The sequence below is a fragment of the Notechis scutatus genome, chromosome 5 (assembly GCF_049901735.1).
Source record: "Notechis scutatus isolate UNSWTSFEM ecotype Mainland chromosome 5, rNotScu1.2, whole genome shotgun sequence".
NCBI lineage: Eukaryota > Metazoa > Chordata > Lepidosauria > Squamata > Elapidae > Notechis > Notechis scutatus.
Window position 1 is genome coordinate 100855252 of NC_142013.1, and position 8807 is coordinate 100864058.

General features: G+C 36.4%; 1 long non-coding RNA gene across 1 annotated transcript in view; it reads right to left on the reverse strand.

Annotated features, from left to right (window-relative positions):
- The window catches only part of LOC148130594 (uncharacterized), a 9315-nt gene extending 1005 nt beyond the window's left edge, over nucleotides 1-8310 (reverse strand). Inside the window, exons 1-2 of the long non-coding RNA XR_015749671.1 lie at nucleotides 8233-8310; nucleotides 6631-6660 (exon numbers count right to left, since the gene is read on the reverse strand). This is a non-coding gene — a long non-coding RNA (uncharacterized LOC148130594). The remainder of the gene's footprint in view (nucleotides 1-6630; nucleotides 6661-8232) is intronic.
- Between the last annotated feature and the right edge of the window lie 497 nt (nucleotides 8311-8807).

Here is an 8807-nt window from a genome sequence, read left to right on the forward strand (position 1 = left end):
ATGTCTCAGTCTTCTTAAAGCTTATATGCTTACACTCTTATATTCGAGATACAGAATTGCAACATGAGCCTTATTGATGGATAACAACTTTGCTGGTTGATAGATAGCATATTAGTAACAGGTTCATTTCTCTGGTATCAAGAATATGTGTCAAGAATGAAGGGAAATATTTATTTATTTTTATTTATTTGATTTATTTGATTTGCCAATTGTTTACAAGATAATAAGTATAAGTGTATACATAGTTATGAATACATGGATACATATAAGAAAAATAAAAGAAGCAATAAGACAGGGACGGTAGGCACGTTAATGAGCTTATGCACGCCCCCTACAGACCTCTTAGGAAAGGGGTGAGGTCAATAGTAGACAGTCTAAGGTTAAAGTTTTTGGGGTTTGGGGAAGAAACCACAGAGTCAGGTACAGTATTCCAGACATTGACCACTCTGTTGCTGAAGTCGTATTTCCTGCAATCAAGTTTGGTGCGGTTAACTTTGAGTTTGTATCTATTGTGTGCTCTTGTGTTGTTATGGTTGAAGCTGAAGTATTCATTGACAGGTAGGACATTGCAATGTATGATTTTATATACCATGCTTAAATCAGACCGAAGACGGCGTAATTCAAGGTTTTCTAGTTCTAGAATTTCAAGTCTGGTGGCATAAGGTATTCTACAACGAGTAGAGGAGTGGAGAACTCTTCTTGTGAAATATTTCTGGACTTTCTCAATTGTGCTAATATCAGATACGTAATGTGGGTTCCAGGCTGATGAACTGTATTCGAGTATTGGTCTAGCAAATGTTTTGTATGCTCTGGTTAGTAGTGTGATATTACCAGAGAAAAAGCTACGTAGGATTAGGTTAACAACTCTTAATGCCTTTTTGGCTATGTAGTTGCAGTGGGCTCTAGCACTTAGATCATTAGAGGTGAGTATTCCAAGGTCCTTTACAGAGCTTGGGTCATCAACAAGATCTTGACTATTCAGCTTGTATTTTATTTTCTGATTTTTTTGCCAATATGTAAGGCAGAGCATTTATTTGTTGAGATTTGAAGTTGCCATTTGTTTGACCATTCTGATACATAGTCAAGATCTTTTTGTAGGGTAGCAGTATTGTCTGTGGTATTGAACAGCTTTATCAGCGAAAAGAACGCAATTGCTCTTAATATGATCACAGAGGTCATTTATGTAGAGTATGAAGAGAGTTGGTCCTAGAACACTGCCTTGGGGGACACCACTATTGACAGGTACAGAATTTGATAGGACGCTCCCAATTTTGACCATTTGTTGTCTGTTTGACAGGAATGCTTCTATCCAGTTATGCAGTTGTCCAGAGATACCATAGGATTTTATTTTTAGGAGTAGTTTGTCGTGTACCACTGAATCAAAGGCTTTACAGAAGTCTATGTAGATTGCGTCTATTGCTTTGCCCTGGTCGAGTTGTGTCGTCCATATGTTTTTGCAGTATAAGAGTTGCAGATTACAGGATAGATTTTTTTCTGAAACCAAATTGTTTATTGGAGAGTAGGTTGTTTGTCTCTAAGTGGAGGATGATGGATAGGTTAATAATTGATTCCATGACTTTACAGGTGACGCAGCATAAGGAGATTGGTCTGTAATTTTCAACTAGGCTTGGGTCTCCCTTTTTGAAGATGGGGATGACTGTGGCTTGTGACCATAGGTTAGGCAAGGAGCTGGTCCTGAAAGATTTTTCAAAGATTATGCTTAGAGGTTTGGCTATGGCAGTGGATAGCTTTTTAAAGAAGTAGGCACATATTCCATCCGGTCCAATAGATAGAGATGGTTTTAGATTGCGTGGTGCTTTTTCAACATTGTCTTCTGTAAAATCGATATGTATTAGATCATTGTTGTTATCTGTGGTACGGCTAGGAAATACTGGGCATGATCCATTGCTGTTTACAAATACTGAGCCGAAGAATGTGTTAAAGATGTTGGCTTTAATGGTGTCATTGTTGCAGTCTTTACCATCAGGTCCTATCAGGGGTGGGATGGACCTTGAGTCTTTTAGTTTGTTGTTTACAAAATTGTAAAAAGCACGGGTGGAATTGGTGCTTAGAAGGTTTTCCTCTTGTTTAATGTGATAATTGGTGCATTCGGTCTTTATCTGGTGGCATAAATTTATGTATCGGCTTTTGAAATTGGCAACGTGACCAGATTTGTTTTTCTGCCAGAGTGATCTCTTTTTGGATTGAAGTTTCCTTATTGTTATGGGTAATCTGCTTTTTTGTTTTGTTTTGGGAGTTGTTGTTGGTACATATAGTTTGATGACTCTTTTGACTTCAAGTAAAAATATGTTGTAATGGTCTTCAACAGTATTGCATCCAGTGAATAGAGATTGCCAATCAAGGGATGAGAGATCGTTGTCTATAAGATCATAGTTGCCTTTTTTGAAGTTACAATTTTGAAGTTACAATTATCATTGTGGTGATTTTTGTGTGGGCGTATGTTGAGACAAAAGTCAATCATATTGTGGTCACTGCTGGAAAAGGGTTCTTTAGTTTGTATTCCATAAATTAAATTCAAACTATTGCAGAAGATGAGATCGAGGCAGTTGTTTAGTCTAGTGTTGTTGGTTACTAGTTGTTCCAGTCCCAGTTTTGTAATAGCATTGTAGAAGGTTGTGTGTATGATTTCAGTTGTACAATCATTTAGGGTCCAGTCAATATGAGGTAGATTGAAATCACCAAGAAAGATAAAAGGGTATGGGCAGGATGCAGCCCATGTTAGTAATGTATTTAGCTTGTTTACATGTTCGATGTCATAATCAGGTGCTCTGTAACATAGTAAGAATCGAATTGTGATATTTAAGGATAGTTCACAGATGATGGTCTCAGGAAGAGCAAGCTCCTGGGTAACTTGGATATTTTTTAGATGTAAGGACTTTTTATAGAAGATAGCAACACCACCTCCTCTACAAATTTCACGATCTGATCGGGAAACATGATAGTCTCTTACTGTGGTAATGGAGTCAGGGAGAGATGCATTGAGCCATGTTTCACAGACAAATATAATGTCGAATTTAGCCATATTTAGTAGGAGGAAAAATTCAGGTATTTTATTCACGAGGCTTCTTGCATTGAGTAGTTTGCATTTAAGGCCAGCAGTAGTTGGAATTGAGGTAGTTAGGGGCGTGCATGCCTAGTCTTGGGTGATGGTGGATCGTTTGAGGTAGGGTTGTGGTTGAGGGTTAAAGCTGAGTTGCGGGTTGTGTGGCTTACTTTTGATACAGTCAGCATGGTAGTCAATGTACAGGTCCTTCTCTCCATTGTCTAGACGTTTTTTGAGTTCAGTACGGAGTACACGGGAGCGGGCACGTTGCTGTATGGTTAGGTCAGGGCGACAACGGAGGTTCTTATGGTTGGTGTTGAATTTATAGTGTAAATGAATTTACGTTTGCTTGATTCATTTTTGCAAATGACTCTGCACAAGCGTGGGGCCACAGAGCCGTCTCTGTTTTTGAGCTCTCGGCCAATGCGGGAAATGTCAAGTATTTAATCAGCGGAGATGGTTGATGCTTGATAATCACTGATGATGTTTCGGACAGTTGTGATGTCATCATTGTCATTGATGTCCTCTAGACCAAATAAGATGGCGTTTGGACGTTTCTGTTCACGCTCAACAGCTTCTCTGATGAGGATTGGGATATCAATATTTGTCTGGGTTGTGTTTTTTTGTGGATTGGGTTTTGGATTGGGTTGTGGTTGTTGGGTAGAGATGTGGTTTGTAGCTATTGGATGTTCAGGTTTTTGCGTTGTGTCTTTTTTTTCAAGGTTGGATATTCTTTCTTTTACGGCGTCCAGGGATGCTACTATGGTGTTAAGGGATGTTTCAATGGTTTCAATGCTATCAACTCTTTCCAACAGATCCAGTTTGGGTTTGCATGATTTGCAGAGATATGAAAACTCATTGGATGATTCCAGGTATTGAATAAATTGCTTGGTTAATCCCAAGCAGTCATGATGAGCGTATTTGTTACACAGAGAACATTTGATGGAGTTTTCATTATCTTTTAGATTTTTGTAGCATTTAAGGCATGTGCAGGAGTCTTGTGGTTCATTGGTGGGGATTATCTTCTCTTTAGGTTGTGGTTTGGCATTGGATTTTTTTTTTTTTTTTTTTTGGCATGGTAGGTTTGTTAAGATAGTACGTTGATTGAATTAATTAAAGGAACAATTTTGGGTAATCTATATAGCCAATATCACACCAATCAATCAATTGCAGTGATCTCTCTAGTCAGATAATATTCCTGAGCAACAATCAGCCTAATCAATTAATTACTCTAATCACTAATCAATTAATTACACTAATCATTAATCACACTGTTCATTTAAATTCACTAAATCATTGATTTTACTATTCAATTAAATTACATGGATCTTGATCTTTTAAACTAGTCAGTAATCACACTATTTGCACTAAACACTCTAATCACACTAATCAATTAAAACAATAAATCAATTAAACCATTAATAAAATATTTTATAGAAATTGATTATCTAATCGTTGATATAGGTGATGAGGTAGAAAATATATATGGATAATGTTGAGGATCCAAGTCTTAAAGAAGTGCTTGAATGAATGTCATCCAGTGAAATTTAATTTCCTTTTTTTAGTTTGAAAACAGGAAATAGTTACATGAAATATATCAATATGTTTTGCTGGTGTGCTGGCTACATTTTATTTTCTTTCTTTCTTTCCTCATTCTCTCTTTTCCTATCATCAGTTACTGTCTTGCCCAAATGGTACATCCTAAATATTTAATCTTCTTTCCAAAAGAATGTGTACTGAAATGCTGCTGAAGAAATTTTGGACACATTTTTTCTTTTTACTAACTGTCAAATAAATACGAATACTAGATGCTTGCAATTCCAAATTTTGAGTGTTAGAATAAAATAAAAAAATCTACCACGTGAACAAAAGTTTCTACAATGTCTCCAACATCAGCAGATGGGAGTCATGTGGATTTTGAATGATAGGATTTAATATGTACAGTTTTTTTTCTTGATACTTTAATGGATAGACAAGTCTAGTTCAACCACCTGTGCTCTTAGTTATTGACCTGATGCATAATGTTCCTTGGCTCATTTATAAAACCTGTGATAGCTGTTTCTTCTTTTGTAAAAAAAAAAAGGGGGGGGGATCAAACGCTTCAGACAGCATGCAAATGGGAACAGCATTGATGATGTTACCTACTTAGAGTAATTAAACATCTATGAGAAAAGAAACAAGCTCAGAGAACACCAAAAATCCTTCATTTCAACCCTGAGCTACAAATATTATCCTTTATTGATACTCCACCATCCAATAAAGATCAGTTATTGATTCTTATTAGATGTATTAACTTATTAAAAACAAAAACAAACATAATTTATTTGCAACATTTTTAAATGATTGGTTTTTTTAAAAAAATAATAACATCCTGAGGTTTATCTGCCTTTCCACTGTGCTATATTTCCTAGGTGGTAATCTGAAAATGCATTCAGATTAAAATATCAGGAGCCAGTTTAGAACTTCAGTTAAAAATATCTGTTTTTTGAAAAAGAGAGGAAAACAAATAAAAGGTTTAAGAGAGAAGCTTACAATCACTTAGGCAAAAATGAAGCAAGCAAACAAATTAAAAAACAATTATGAAAACTGTTTCGTTGCATAACATTAGTAGTATTATGTAGATCTCAGTATTGTGTTAACTCTCTTTTGTTATGTTTTTCGCTTTGCAATATGTTAGTTGTCATAGCAGATTATACAGGACTGTCATTCAAAGTAGTTTTATGGTTATTACTATGTTACCAACATTTGTGGAAATGACAAAACAGATTACTCTCCTCTCCATGGTGTTATCTTAAAAAACAAATAAACCCACGCCTTCTTGGTATTCAAGGCTTTCCAACTAAATTATTCTTAGAGTTAATGCAGTTACAAACATATACTCGGTGAATCTTTCAAGTTGCCAATAATTGCAGAAATCTGCATTTGGAATGCTGAATAATTTCTTTAAAAATACAAATTTTAATTCTAAGGAGATAATTGTGATTATGCTGTTTCAATAAAGATTCTTAAGCAAGAGGGACCGTAAGATGTAGGATTTATAGAAGGGCACATAAAATGTGAGGCATTTAGAAACTACAGAGTACAGAAGAGTGGTGATGATGATGCGGTGATTAGAATGCAGTATTGCAGGCTAATTCTGCTGATTGCTAGCAATTCGATCCTGACAGGCTCAAGGCTGACTCAGATTGAGGTCAGTAAAATGAAGACCCAGATTTTTGGGGGCAATACGCTGACTCTGTAAACTGCTTAGAGAGGGCTGTAAAGCACTATGAAGAGATACCTAAGTCAAAGTGCTACTGCTAGTACTGTTAAAAAACCAAGAATGTGTCAGACTTGGCTAAATTCTGAGCTGAACTGGAAACCTTCTGCCAATTAAAATTTATTTATTTATTAGATATTTATGTCACCCATCCCACTTAGATAAGATAGAAGATATCCCAAAGATAATTTGAATTCTCCTTGAGTAGGGGTAACTTAGCTGGGAATTTCATTCACAATTCCTTTTTAAGAACTGTACTGTAGAAAGGCAGGCATATAGTTGCCAAAAAAAAAAAAAAAAAAGCTACCTTGTTTTCTTCTTTCTTTTTCTTTTTGCCCTAAACCAGGAAGATGAAAAACAGAATCAAATGGTTGACAGTCCTATTTTACTCATCACAAGAAATGTTCTTTGGGGACGTGTCAGTGATAATGCTTTAAAGAAAGAGTGTTGATTGCTACGTACCATCCTTTTATTGTACATTTCGGTATACACTGGTATTGCTGCATTGTGGTAAGGCACTTTTCAAATATCTTGCTTATTTCGCTTTTGAAAAGTTTTGCCGTGACTCTGTTTATATTTAACCATTTCTGATTTTTGAAATGTCAAGTCCTTTGCAATGTAGTTTATTTTCTTGCACAACTTCCTAAAGCCTTTGTTGGCACGTATGAACACACTTATTGGTGTGAATTAGCCTAAGTTTGATCTTTGCAGAAGAATCAGGTACTTTATGTCTTATATGTCACCTACTGTGGCGCTTTCTAAGCTTGGTGATGTTTTTTGCAGATGTTTCACTATCTAACTAGCAGCAGTCTTTACATACAACACCAATAGACACATAGACATTAAAAATATCTATATACCATTCAAAAGAGGCAATCAAAAAAGCCAAAAAGAAACAAAGAGCAAAATACCTCCTTTCCAGCAACCAACACTGAGGAAAAACAGATTAGTACTGGCATTAATACCAGACCAACAATCAGACAGTAAACAATACCCCAATCAAGGAATTACCAACTCAGTCAAACAATCAAACTGTAAAGAGCAGCCTAATCAAGGAATCATCAAGGACATTCCCACCAACACTGACAGGGCAAGCCACTTGTATCTATATAGAGAGCAAGCCCCACTAATGATGTTACCCGGTTTGGTAAATTAAACATCTGCAAGAAAACCACCAACTCAGAGAGCTCCAAGGATCCCACAGTTCAACCTAAGCTATAAATATTTTATTCTATGTCAGGAGGAGGAGGAGGAGGAGGAGGAGGAGGAGGAGGAGGAGGAGGAGGAGGAGGAGGAGGAGGAGGAGGAGGAGGAGGAGGAGGAGGAGGAAGAGCATTAGGTAGATAGGCAACAGCATTCTAGAGAGCACTTAATGGAAAAGGCAAATGCTTAAGAGAAGCATTAATTGTCCCTGCTACTGAACCTCAATTAGTTAATTCCTCTCTCATTTTTGAGCACTGAACAACTCCAACCCCAAAGATAAGCTATTATCTCTGGAGCTGAATTTGTGGAAACAACCTAATCACTCACAGTAAAGAGCATTGTGTTAATGAGCTTTTTCATTCCAGTAGTCCCTATAGCCTCAGCTGTAAAGATAGGCTGCCCTTGCTAGCTGTCCAGTAGTAAGTGTATAGCCTTTCATTGTTAATAGAAAAAAAATGTGCTTGCTCCTCAATAATTTGTCGCGTTATAGTAGTTCATCTTCCATAAGACGTAGAGAAGATTCATCAGTGTACATTATCAGGTAAACCACGGTTCTCGTTTTAAATGAAGGCATCTAGAAGATCTCTACTGGATTTTGCAGGTATTTAATGCATTAGAAAGTTATAGAATCTATATAACATGGACATTAGGAAGTGTTTTTGACTTGATGGTCAGTGAAGAAAGCTGTATCCATTTTGTAACATACCCTTGCATCCTGCATCTGCTTCCATCAGCCAGGAAGAGAAATATTGGACAGTTCCATTGTATCTTCATTAAGAGACCTGTGAGGTAATTTTGGTTGAAAAAATGCCCACACAGTTAGATTAATGAATGTTACAGAGATTCATAAGCCACTTTCTCCAGATCCAACTCTATCCACTAACCTATTCTCTCTCATTCACAAGTGTTCACAGTACTGGCTTCTTAGTTTTAACTGCCAATATAAAAAAGGAAAAATAATTCAAGTGCTTAATGCTGCCAGACATAAAATATCAGTGCTGAAAGTAACATTTCCTTTCCAGAAAAGCATACCACCTTTCAAACAGGAATACACCATAAGACATGTACAGAAAGGGATTAACAAGTGCTAAAAAAACCAACCCAAAACAAAATCAATAGCATGGATTATTTAACAAAACAGTCTATTCCAAAGCTTATTAAACACATCTTTGGCAAATATAAAATCTTTCCTTCCTTATTTCCTACCTTCTGTAAAATAGCTGCATTTTTCATTTGCGAAAATTGAAATGCCTGAAGACAGTTTCTGGGTATAACCTTTTT